Source organism: Haliaeetus albicilla, chromosome 1, assembly GCF_947461875.1.
Source record: "Haliaeetus albicilla chromosome 1, bHalAlb1.1, whole genome shotgun sequence".
NCBI classification, from domain to species: Eukaryota; Metazoa; Chordata; class Aves; order Accipitriformes; family Accipitridae; genus Haliaeetus; species Haliaeetus albicilla.
In genome coordinates, this window is record NC_091483.1 from 68,266,658 (window position 1) to 68,280,324 (window position 13,667).

The 13,667-nt window shown below is 40.8% G+C and overlaps 1 protein-coding gene across 21 annotated transcripts in view; it reads left to right on the forward strand.

Moving 5' to 3' along the window:
* LDB2 (LIM domain binding 2) overlaps window positions 1-13,667 on the forward strand; it is a 221,526-nt gene that overhangs the window by 184,508 nt on the left and 23,351 nt on the right. The window lies entirely within an intron of this gene.

Here is a 13,667-nt window from a genome sequence, read left to right on the forward strand (position 1 = left end):
CACAGCACTATTCCCTAGCCTAGATTTCATAGCATCTCATTTATAAAGCAGGATTGGACCCAGCCATGCTGGATCAAAACTTCCAAGGAAAACATAAGCACTGTCTAAACAAAATGGTGTTGGTGATTAGGCGGAGATCACAGTACTCTCCAGAGCAGACCTTGTCTCACTCTGCTGCTTCGCTGCACCAGCTTCATCAGGAGTATTACCACTCTGTACACCACAGTGTAATGTAGGTCCCAAGTCTACAAGAAGGCAGAGGTTTCTTTATAGAGACTTCCCAATCAAAGTAATGAAATATAAAATGGAATAATCTTCTGATAGTGGTATGCAAAGGAAGGAAGTAAAGTTTCAATCTTCTAAATACTACACTGGACCTTTCCACTGATTAGCTTTTGACAAGATGTATTAGAGCTATGGTGTCATTTGAAATACTATAGTCTATTTAATAGCACGTCTCTGTCTTTTATAACTCTCCCAATATTGTGGTAGTATTCCAGTGTATCCTTGGATGCCTTACCAATTTTCTTTCCCCGTGTGTGAGATGAAATGTTCAGCCATACAAAGGAGAGAATATCATAGATTCTATTGCTAAGTGCCCTTGAACAATGTAATGTTTAAAATTAATTAATTTCATGAAAATAATTGCAATAAGAAACAGAACATGAAATACAGCTTGCTCATTATGATGGCTAATAGTGTAAGGAGAAGGAAAATTATTCAGAACAAAATGTATATTCTTGGGGTCTTTCAATGTTACCACCAAAATCTTATTCATGACACTTTTTGTTTCCTTTGTGCACCTTCTTGGTGGCTAATTGTATGTTGAAGATAATCTGGTCTCTTTATTTCTCAGCTTCTTCAAATTCTTTCTAGTTTATTATAAGGATAGGTTGGTTCCTGTAGTCTTATTTTAATATTTAGATTCCTACTATGGGCCACTTTGCTACCTAAAGTAAGCTTCCTATTGCTATAATAAATGGTAAGGAAAAATTCTGCTTTCAATTACACAAGTATACAAACTGGAATAACATCTCAGAAAGCAGTGGCCTTTCTCTAGAGTGACGTAAGTGGGTGCAAAGCTTCTCCTGTGGTATTTATATATTTCATTACCTTCAGAAATACAAGGTACGAACACTGTCAGATTAACCGGTGAACTTCACAGCAGCAAAAGACATGTGGACACTGTCATATTCTGACCTCCAAGGCTTGCTCCCAAGCCTCTGCTAATCAGCCCAGGCCTGCTGAGACCACAGGGAGCAGCCATGCACTGCTCGAGATTCTTCTGAGTATGAACCCAGTTTAGAGGGAAAAGGCTGCCTCCCTTCTAGACAAAAAAAACCAAACAACCCCGACCACAAAAGCTTCAAGAGCTTTCTTTTTCTTTTTCACTGACTACTGCAGCAAGGATTAGAAATACAGGAAGCAAGAGGAAAAGCAGCAGAAACAAAAACTACCCACATAAGCCAAAGCAGTGTAGCCCTCCAGGGGGCTTGAGAAGGATGTTCTCTATGAAGATGCTCTCACTTCTCTGCTTACACTGTCCTCCCACGTTTCTTGCACCAAATTCTGCTAAAGACCATTTCCTTGAAGAGGATAGAAACCAGAGAAATCGTAGGAAGGGTCAAAATATAAAACAAAATACTTTTTTAACACTGATTAGTTTGGAACGATATTTTAGGCTTTTTTCTCTCCATTTCCTTTAAGTGAAATTAAAGAAGAAAGCAGCCTTTTTTGACACCTGCTATGAAGGCAGTTATCGGTCCTTGATAATGCCTTTGGAAGTGCCTGCTTAGTACTTCTCGAGTTGGATGTATCATGCCAGCTTTTACCCCTAATTTATATTCTCACACAAGCCTAAAGGGAGCTTACATTTTTAACTTCCAGTGTTTGAGTTCATTGTTCAAAGTTTTGTTCTTTTATAGTTTCTTTCTGGACAAGAATTAGATTAGAAAGAACTTCAGAGGATATCAGCTGCAAGAGGGTTGTTGATTTCAGTGGAATTAAACTGAGTTATAAAAAAATCAGGCCAAAACAGGGAAAAAAAACTTAGAGGAAAAGTATATGCATTTAATATTCTTCAAGCTTGCTTTGACAAAGCTTTTAAAAGGTGAGCTGCTTAAATTTTGCTCACCCTGATTTCTTTTAGGCACATAAACATATGCTTTCCCAAACAATTAATACAGTTCATCTTTGCTCAGCTTCCTAATAGTAAGGCTGGAATCAAATTCTTGAGACAGTGTCTGAGGCTAGTTATGGATACAGTCCAAAAAGCTATTCATCTATATGTGTAATCATGGAAGGAGATGTATATAAAGGTGAAAACAACTATTTGTCATCGCGATCTAGCTTAAAGATGATCTGTGCCTTGGGAATAAGGCAATATGGGCAGTTTTTCTTCTCATTAGCTACTTTATTCTTATCTGCAGGGGCTGTCAGAAACATGCATTTAATAACACTCAACTCTCCGTGTTTTAATAAATAAGGCTGCATGAATCTATAGAATATCACAGAAATTGTGATTGTGCAGAAAACGCCTTTGGTGATGAACAATTCAACCTCCCGCTTGGGAGTGCTCAAAAAAATTAAACAAAAGCTAAAAGGGATTAATCTATGATGACTTTTTTTGTTTTTGCTTATCACATAGATATTTTTATATGAATATAAAATTCTGTGTTTTCCCCAGTTTTAGTTGAAAAAAACCCCTATATTAGTTGGCCATTTTAGGCAGCATGTTACTGAAGCGATGGGAAAGTCCAGGGAGTGCATCTGTGGTTGGTTATCAGTATTAAACACCTTGAATGAATTGCGTAGCATCAGGAAAACCAGATGATTTCAGCCATCCAAAAAGTACAAGAAAATGCATTGCCTGCAGGCTCTTGTGGCTATTATAAAATAGAAATAATTATGAAAAGGCAAAAAAGTTCATCCATGTACATTTACTAAAATATACGTCCATGACATCACTGAAAATGTGCCTGAAAGTTCTAGCATAGTAAAGCCATTTCCTATAATGAATTTTATTATGCCTTCTCATATTTTCTGTGGACTCTGAAAATCTAGATCTACCTGCACTCCCACCATCATAGTATCAGATCTTTTTGCAATTTTTAATTTTTTATTTTAGCAATATTGTTAGAAAAGCCATTATACCCATTGCATAAGTGAGGAGCTTTAGGATGCTCAGAAGGATGTAAAGCCACAGTCAGACTTAGGGGCTTCCCTGCAGCCGCCTTTGACTGGCGTTCATTGCTTGGGACACCACAGGCATCTGTGCCATGCCAGTTTCAGCCAGCCATTCTCTTGTTCGTTTTTACAGCGCAATATTGGAGGTGGTAAGTGATGCCTGGCTTTATCTGGTGTTCCAGAACCCTTGCCCAGAAATCTTGACGTATGGGTCAATGTCCTCCTTAACCCGAGGGAGTTCAAAGCCTCATGTGCTGATGCACAGTGAACAGGCTGGAAAAATAGCATGTGCTGTGAGCAACCTATTGAAGCTGGGCCACAATGCAACTAGGAGCGCATGGCTCCCTGGATCAGAAAAGAGAGGACAAAAAGGAGCCAGACTGTCTCAGGGGATAGGGAGTGTGGACTTCTATGCTCCACTCTTTGCTCTCAGGATTCACTTTTTTATTGAAGAGCCACTGAAGAGCAGGTTGGAGTGAAGGTGCCAGTGGTTGCTCTTCTATGTACTCAACTTGTACTTCTATCTATTTAAGCCATCCAGGTCTGTCAGACTTAGAGCTCATTTGTCTGTTCAAGACCCTCAGGTTATGTCCATCTGTGTATATTAAACAGCATCTAGCAATGTTCTTAGGTACCTGAATGCAATGTCTATACTCTTTTAGAGCTGTCCCTGGCCTGCTTTGCAGACTCTCAAATAATTCCTGGGCACAGTTCAGGAGTTGAGTGTAATATAGAGTCCATTGCTGGAAGGCACTTTGTATGTGGCCTCCGGTCTTGGTGCATGAGAATGCTTAACATTATGAAGGTGGGCCATTCCCTGCCAGTTGGCCTCACTGCCTGAGAACGGCGCTGGCACATTTAGTTTACTGGGTTTGCTATGGCTTCAGGGGGCTTAAGCACACTACTTTGTGAATGCTGAATTGTTTGAGTATGTGCCAGGCTCACCTCAACCAAGGTAGGTGAAACATAGGTGCCTCAGCAGGACTTTCACGGCTTATACTCTTGGAGTTGAATGCTTAAACGTAGGTACTTTTGCATCCTTTTTTTCTGTTGTTGCATTTAGTGGTATGACCACGGTCACAGACGAAGAATGAGCTTGAAGACCAGCTATCCTAATTTTTTGCTTGCTATCTTTACCACCATTTCATTCCTTTTTTCTATATTAACAGAAACGCATGCTTGTGTGTACCTATTCTTTCTGTCACAGTAAAATGCTACTATTGTTCTGCTGCGTACTGGGATCACAGTTGATAATAACAATTTGCTCTGTCAGCTAGCAGGAGAAATGGCAGTCTCTTTTTACTCCCATCCCATATACACTTCTAGTAGTGACAGAAATACCTTTACTTGCCTCTATGGAAGAGGCCAGCTGCCTAGACTGGAGGCAGGCGTGTAATGGCCAAGCATCAAAGTGCCCAACTGGTACATCACACAACACATTCCAGGATGTGAGGACAGCTCCCGAATGCCGTGGAGAACCTGTAACACTTGGAAGTGTGTATCTGGGTCCACAAAACAGGGCTAAAACCTGAAAAAAAATGACAGCTCCTCCTTGAATACCTCTGGTCCTTGTGTGCCTGTCTAAGTAAAGTCAGAATTTACTCTTTGATTTCTTTTGTTAGTGCTGCAAAGTCATGCGGATTGCAAAGATTAGAGGGGTTCCTCCTTTCTGAGTCTCACTTTACAACAGAATTGTTAAGCGCTGAGTGCAGTGTTTTATTGTGGTGATATATGAGACAGAAGGAACACAGCTTGACTTTCAAACTCCAAGCAAGAGTTTGCAGGGCTAGCAATTAGGAAAAAGATATTTGTACATGTAAACTGCAAGTCTTATCTGGAAATCACTGTGAGATAATAATCTTGGGACCTTATGACGTTATTTTACCAAGACACAAATGGAGTATAACAGCAGTTTAAGGACCTTGTTGTGTGAAACTTTGCACAAATCTAGTAATAGATCAGCTGGTCTGTTTTTAAAAGGAGGGAAGGAAGACTATTTATTTCCCCCCAAAGGAACTGCTACAAAGCTATTTTCCTTATCAGAAGAACACCTTTTTCCTGAATGTTATCTCTTTGACATTTGTTCTGTATAACCTAATGAGGGCAGGTGGAACACCATGGGAATGAGTTATTGTTGATTTGATATAATTTTAACTTTTGTTTCAAGCCTGCACATGGAGTTGGTATTTTGAGCCTGCATTTTGCTTATTGGTGACCTTGGGCTGTTTTATAGTCAATAGAAGGAAAAAAAAAATGGTGCTTCTTTTTAGTTCTTCCCTGTTAGGTGCCTCAAAATCTTATCTAGAGATCGTGACAGAGTTTCTATATATTTTTTCTTCTGTCAGCAGTGGAGAGTGTTGCTTGATCTCCCTGCATAAAATGGTAGGGAGCATTTGTGGTTTAGATTCTTCCCTGAATGTTTGATTTAGACCTCTTACGCATCTCATAACAAACGCACAGTGGTCTTCCTGGCTAAGGGCCCTGCTGTGCTGGCGGGGTGAAGCAGCAGCACACTGTGGCTCTGCCTGCTGTCCCCAATACTCAATGGAGCTGGGTGCTGCCCGCCCTGGCAGCCAGACACAAGCTGACCTTTCTGCATGAGGGAAGGTTCCAGGAATCCCCCCCAAAATGATCTTTTGACATGGTCATGCCCAGAGGATGGGCTTTCCTCTGCCAGACGTAAGGGGCTATGCAAACCTGCTACTGCGCTGGTGTCAGCAGTATCGGTGTATGGGTTTGATCCTCCTCAGAGTGGATGCAATGTTGTGCACGCAGCAAAAACCAGTGACTGGGAGAGGAGCTTGTGCATCCTCAGCTATGCCCATGCTCTTCCCGTGGCCAGCCTGTTTTAATTTGCCTTCTTGGCACTAAACAAATAAGTATGGGGGAGCCCTGAGGGTTAAAAAAGATCACCGTGGGAAGCAAAGCCATGGAAAGTAAAGATTTAACCTGATCTGTGCCCAGGTGCAGCCTCTTCCCATCCTGGCATGAACCAAGAGGTGTGTTAAACTCTGGATCAGACAGCATACAAGGTTGTAGAGTATCAAGGCTCGGGGAATACTTTTGACACAGTCTCTTGAATCTTAAATGGCTGAACATCCATGGTCTGTTTACGTGTCCCTAATACTTTACATGGTGCTATAATACTAAACCCTGGAAGAAGGTGAATTCACAGTGCTGCTACTCTACCAGATCGGGGGCAGCTGCCATCACAATAAGAATAAAAACTGCTTTAGCTCAGTCTGCCAGACAAATGACCATTCTTTGGAATTCCATCAGGAAAATATTTCTTCTGAAAACCCCTTTATCCTCTTCACCATATTTGGCTACTGGGAAAACTAGAAGAGTCATATACAGATAAAAAGAAATTAATATGCAAGATAGAACTAAATGTTGTTCTATCTGTTGTCATCTGTCCTGGCTTCTGGCCAAAGATATTTGGTCCCCAGCTTTTATGTCATCTTACTTATGCAGCCCAGCCATAGTGGAGTAAGGGTGATCCCCAAGAGCTTTTCTGAGTCTGAACCTGAGAGCCACAAGCCTCCACAGCACTATCAGTCTCTGCTCCAGAATTACCCTTTCTGGGGAGCTGAGATAATCAGCAGTAATTAGAGCTAAAGTAAGATAGCTTTCCTTAAACAAGCCAGCAAGGATCTGGCTCAGAACACAGTCCTAAAAATGCCTTTGTCTATCACCAAGCAGAAAATTTTCTCCAATTGCTTTCAGAAACCCACGCATGGATTGGCCGTCTGTACCAGTTTCTTAAGCAGCATTTGTCCCACGTCACCAGTTTCAGCCACACATTTTTGCCCACATGCTGCCTATTCCATTGGTTATTTTTTGGACAGATGCATTCCCCCAGCTGGTTTGCTGTACAGCCACACAAATAGCTGGGCTCACACAGCAGTGGGGACAGCATGGTGCAGCTTTAGCTGGCATTGCCACCTAAGAAAAAGCAGCCTTAGTGAAGTGTCCTTTGGATTGTGTCCCTTCCTAAAGCTTCCACATGATTTCTTCTGGCCTTGCTTTCTGTAAGAAGGGGAGAAGGGAGAGAAGTCAATTAGTACTACTGTCTCTGAAACAAGATTTTTCCTAAGTAGCAGCTTATTCAATATTTGATGGGTCATTCAATCACAGGTTATACCGTTGGATACAAATACTTGCAGTCTTGCTTCTCAACAAGAGAAGAGTTTAATTTATTTCTCCACTTAGCCACAGATTACTGAAGGGTTGGGGAAACTGGGGCATACCTAGTGAATATAAAAATATTGCCAGCATTTTTCATGTTCTCCACACCATTAATGTCCACTTTGTGGTGCACATACCGTATTGCTTCCCAGAACACTGAGACTAGGGTTCTTTTGCAGTCTGCAAAACTAGTTAAAAGCTTAAAAACAAAGGGTCTGAAAGAGCATATTCCTGCTAAAACTTTGCTGGTTAGTGCAGATTAATTTATCCTCATGCCTTCATCAATTGACTCATGCCATAATGATCTCATACTTTTCCCATTCAGTCTCAGAATATTTTTAATGATTGGAAGTCTCTGGCTCTGGGTGTTGGCTGTGCTTTATGTCTTGTGTCATCTTAGACTTCAGGAAATTTCTTAGCAAGAGTTTCCACCTTTCAGTGGAGCTAACTAAAGGGCTCTCCAAGCTGTATGATTCTTTGTCATCAGCTCCCAGAGTGAACCCACTCGGGAAGAACAAGATAAATCAAACAACATAGGCAAGGACATAATGCAGACAATTCACAATAAGAAAGTAGCTGCATTAGTCTCAAAACAGCAATTCAAAGGAGCATAGGATTAAGCAAATACTGTATACGCCAGTTCATTTGCACCATCTACTGAACCAAGTATCAGAAGGGGAAAGGATAGTAGACACACGGGACTGTGTGTTGAAATACATTTGGAAAAAGGAAATTGTTTCAGAAAGCTATGAAAACAAAAATCTGGGTGCTTACAAGTTTGCAGCCAGAAGAGGGAAGGAAGAATGATGTCATTTCATAGACTTCAGAGATTTGATTTTTTCATTTACCATTTTTAGGAGTGGGGAAGGTTGTGGAGCTTAATATTATCTACTCTGGAATCTAGTTCAGACTCAGATAGGGATTGCTATTTAACTATAGGAAACGCAAGTGTGGAAATTATTATGCAGAGAATCAGAAGCACAGGTTTTTCAAACATGCTTGGATGCTGTGCGTGAGTACATGCAAAGTTTGGGCTTGAACACAGTGACCAGGATACGGCCACAGACTGACTGTGTTTTAGATGGTTTAGACAATGCAGCTGATTACTAAGAATGTGTTGTGTTGATCAGAGCAGGTGATAGGCATTTGGATCCTTTCAGCTGATCTTCGGATCAATAATGTTACCAAGGAAGCTTTCCTGTAAAATATGATCAAAAGCTGAGAAACTCGGTTGTTCAGATAGTATTGTGCAATATGTGTATTAGTCAAAGGATGATATTGGATTTATGTGTTGCTAAACACAGGAACAGTAATATAGAGAAAAAAGATCCCAGTATTCCAGTAGTCTGGGAAGTGCTGGTGCATCTCTCCAAAGTGTCATATGGTGTATTAGCATATACCAACCCATTTCAACCACTGAAAATATGTGTTTATTTCTCTTCATCTGCTTAAATATTGGAAGTTACAGTTTTTCACTTGTAGTATAAATTGCTATAAGAAACTGAATTGAATTGTTACTTATTTAATTGATAATAATTACACTTAACAATCTGTGCCGCAAAAGAGAAAGGCTGTGGAAGTCAAAAGGGATTTGCATAGAAGTTTAACTTGGTGATAAATGGCTTCCTGTGTGAGATGACACACAAGAGCTGCAAATACTGTCCCATCTTTAAAGACATGAAAAATTCTGATTTAGCTGTAGAAGAAAAAAAATAGAGGTAAAGAATTTTCTGTGTCCTTTCTTTTGGTGTTGAATAGGACAATATTCTGGAACATGATTTTAAAAATTAGAAGGGTCTCTTAAAAATGCAGTAAAAAGTAGTAATTGTTTAGATAGTTTAATTTTCAGTTCTTATAGTATCAGAACACCTCAAAATTACTCATAAAAGCATCACCGATTGATAAATAGGTGGTGTTAAAGGACATAAGGCATCAGCAGAGAATCCAGTCAGACTTTGTGTATATCACAGGCTGTTACGTTTTACTGAATTACTGCCAAACTGAGCCCAGTGGCTTCCATTTCACTGAGACATAACTGGTGTTTGGCAAGAGCAGAAAGTATCCTCACAGCACCCATTTCAAATTATGGAATTATTAGTTTCCTTATTATATAGATGGGACATAGAGTAGTTCAGGGAACCATTGGAAGGTCTTTCTGGATGCTGCATGCTCTACCAGGAGGCTATTTTCTCAGGGAAAAAAAAAAAAAAAGAAAACACCACAGGAATCTTGAGGTCTCAGTAACTCCTTCCCCATAAAACTGACTTCTCCTGACACTAGTGGTGATAATGAGAATTTGACGATTGTTCTGTGACTTGTGTGATATTTTCAGTCCTGGCTGGAACACATTAAAAAGCTGTTTTGAAGATAGAGGATACATTACTGTGATCACACTAGCAGAAAAGTTCAAAGTCTGTCCTTGCTCTCTAAAAGCACTGAACTGCCTGAAGAAAATTGATGTTAGCATAGGCAAAATTACCCAAACTGTGTGCCAGAAGTGAAATTCACATTGCCTTGCTCACATAAGAAGATGTAAATTGTAATTTATTTTTTTTTAATAAATAAAGTATAAAAAGCCAAATCGTAATTGTTGTTGTGGTCAGAGTTTCAGAGACAGACACCATGTCTTGTGAGCTTCTGGGGACATGGTGGCCACTCTGGAAATAGCAGCTGCACTGTCCCCAGCAGCACCAGGAGCACTGCATACTGTCCGTATGCATCAGTAATATATGGACAGTGCTATCTGCAAGTGACCACAGATTTTGGCTTCCCGATCCAGAAACGTAGGTCCGTCCAATTAATTCAGTTCCTCTTCACCATGGAAAACAAATCGGACATCCCAGTCACCAGACCCGTAGCTGTCATTAGGTACACGATGTTCTTGGCGTAAGTCTCTCTGGCTGCATTTCCGCTAGTAAACCAAACAGAACTATGGCACCGAGTTGAGAGCTGGCATATAAATATCCACCCAGGTGAGCTGTTGGCACGTTTTCTCAGACAATTTATCCCATGCCACCTTGCTCTCTCCCAGACTGCGTCTCGGTACCGTTCTCAGAGCAGCCTGGGCGAGGGATGGTTTCCAGTGAGAAGCGTGGCTGGGGCCACCCTCCGCTGGCAGCTGGCAGAGTTCAGCTGTGTGCACACAAGCGCTGCTCTGTCACGTGCCCTGAGGGCTGGAGAATGGGCCTCACCCGTTTTGTTCGGGAGCATATATGTACCCGTAAGTCTGTGGTTCCACAGCCATTGCTAATGATCCTTCTGCGCTGGATCACCAAGCCATATAAACTTAGCCTGGATCATTTCTGTTATACTAACAGAGCATCCGTTGTGGAATTGAGACTGACTTTGTGCTGGGCGATACCTGATCTGATGCTGGAATGGAACTGACAGATGATTCCTTGTATGGCATGAAGCGTGCTGATACAAAAGTAATATGTCAAATATTTTTGAAAAAAATTGAACCGGTCAAATTATTTTCTACAAGCACAGCTCTCTGCATCACTGGTACCCAGGAGCTTTAACACCAGGGTTGCTGTGCTGCTGAAGCACAACCTCAGTCACACAGTTAACAGCATTGAGAGCAGTGCTGCAGTGCAGTTGGCAGCACCGATGCACGCACAGAAGACCTTTTTCAATATTGCTATTATTGAGAACTTCAAATGAATGGATGCATTTGAAAGACTTCCCAGAAAATACATTTCCTTTTCAGCTGGCAGCTCAGTTATTCATCTAAGTAGTCTGTGGATTAAGTAATTTGACAACCATTGAAAGCTTTCTTTTTGTGAAACAATTGTGTGTTATTGCTCTCTCCTTTTTCCATTTCACCTGTACGACTAACCCAGAAATTCAACACAGACATATCAAGACACGCACCGAGACCAGACAGCAGCCACACCAAGTAGTGTGAGATGATGCTGGTGCATCTCAGGAACTACTGCAGGATGGCCTTGTAAAAGACTGGGGAGGGGGAAACAGAAGCAGGGAAAGGGTTAAGAAGATTGTTTTTTCCTATTTGCTTTTTATCTTACTTCTTTACATACATGGGGAAAGAGGGAGCACGGATCTTAGTCATTTCACATCACAAAAGATTAGTATAGGGGAGGTCAAGTTGAGGTACAGCATAACGTGTTATAAGGCAGTTGAATGATCCAGTACCTAATTTATTAAGATACCAGGCAGATTGGGCAGTCTGATTTTTCTAAGTGCGTAGCGACTGTCAGTTTGGTTTGGTACTTCTCCATCTTTCTGTCTAATGCTATGCTGCAGTGCGGCGGGGGTGGGAAGAGGCTGGACTCTCCCCGCCCGGCCACGGCCACCGTGTCATGGCACTTTTCGCTCTCGGGGGGGGCGTTAGATGTGTTTCCCCGGGGAATACCTCTGCAGCACCGGCAGACCACCGAGCACTGGTGTGCGTGGGTGGTGTAAGGCGGTGCCGTCGCCGCGCACGATGCCCCCACGGCGCTGCGAGATGCAGTCGTTCTGGGAAGCGGGAGCCACGCGTGCCGGCGTGTTATACCTCCACCTGACCATCAGATCCACCCGCCTTAAATCCCATCTCTGTTTTTTGTATAGATCCTGACAGAACAGCTCGAGTACACTGTGTACAGTCAGAGGAAAAGTATCGATTTTGCTGTACCTGAATAGAATTCTTAAGAGAAAAACAAACCTAATGTTGGTGGTTTGTTTTTTTTCTCTTTTGACTTTCGTGCTTGGATTTCTGTACTCACTATACAGTATTTGATCCATGTGAAGTACAGAGTTAGAGCTTGATTTTTAAGATGAGCACGACCCAGGCTCTGATCCGTTCAGGCACAATTTCAGAACCAGTAAATAATTTTGCCCATGTTTTATTGCCTGTATTTAATTGAAGTGCAAAGTAATAATTTCCTTCCTACCTACAGATCAGTGAATCACATGGGCAGTTATTACATTTTTCTGGGGCAATTATCAGGAACTGTACTCTACATCAGCATGACCAAAAAGATTCTAAATGTAGCTTATCTGCAATTCACTGGGCCAAGGGACAACTGGCCTGATCCGAAATGCATCCTTATTTATTCTGAGGATGTTGCTGTGAATTAAGTTTATTAAAACATTATTTTAATAATAGGTATAGTATAGATTAGTTGTGTTACTAATTATGTTGTTATGAAAACAGTTTAAGCATTATTAATGCACACCCTGTCAATACTTAAAAGCATCGTTGCCTGATGGTGATAATACAGCTTCACTAGTGGATGAACTATGACTGCAAGCATTAAATACTCTCTACTTTAAAGTCATTAATCCCTACTTTCTTCGAATACGTTTAATTAAAAAGTTCCATTTTCCAGTAATTGCTGTTTTTATATAACCCCAAAATGGAATTTTATGGAGGCACAAGGTCTTTTATATAAACATCCATCTGTCCACAGCGTAACAGTGCTGGGACAAGTTTTGTGGATTGGGCAAGAAGTGGAGAGATTACAGAAGACTCTGTGTCCCTGTAAGAACTGTGAACTTTTGTCCTCTGTGTAACGGCTCTGGAGGATTTTTGCTTTCATAATTTTGGTACCAAACAAGGGAATTGCAGAGTCAAGAGGAGAGAAAATCATGAAACAATAGGTTTTGTGTCTAGTGGAGTTGCTTTATTTGTTTATAAAGAAAAGCTCCTTCCGTATTCTTTTTTTCCTTTGTCAAGCTCTGCACTGTGAAGTATCATCTGCTTCTTATATTGTTCCTTTCTATTTGAACACAGAATTAAGCAAACCTCAATTGTATATGTAAAAATACATACACATATATATGTCTCTCTATGCATCAGGCTGAGAGATATCACTAATAAAATAGAAAATATATTGGTATTAATAAGGTTGACATTCAAAAAGTATGAAATAAATGCATGGAAGTTTGTCAGCTTATTAATCATTCCATTATAAGTGGTGTTTTTACTTTCATTGCTCTAACATCTAACCACAGTTCATTGGCTAAAGGCCAAGCTAGCTTTTGCATTGGCACATTACCATGCGGTGTAGTTCTGTACTTCTCTTCCATTTATTAATGCTGCAGACTTCCTTCAATTCAGGCTAAAAATAGAACTGGTTATGTGAAAAAACACTGCATTTCTGCTTGAGCTGCAGTATAGAAACAAGAGGATTTTATATTACGGGGGAAGAGATTCATGACACAGAAGAGCTAGCTGCTTATACTCTGGAAAAAGCTTTCTTTTTGCATGGTTGTAAATAAGATTAGAGTTGCTATGTACACATTAGTCTGAAGGCTGAATCATAGTTGTGATATTGCCTCAGTATGTA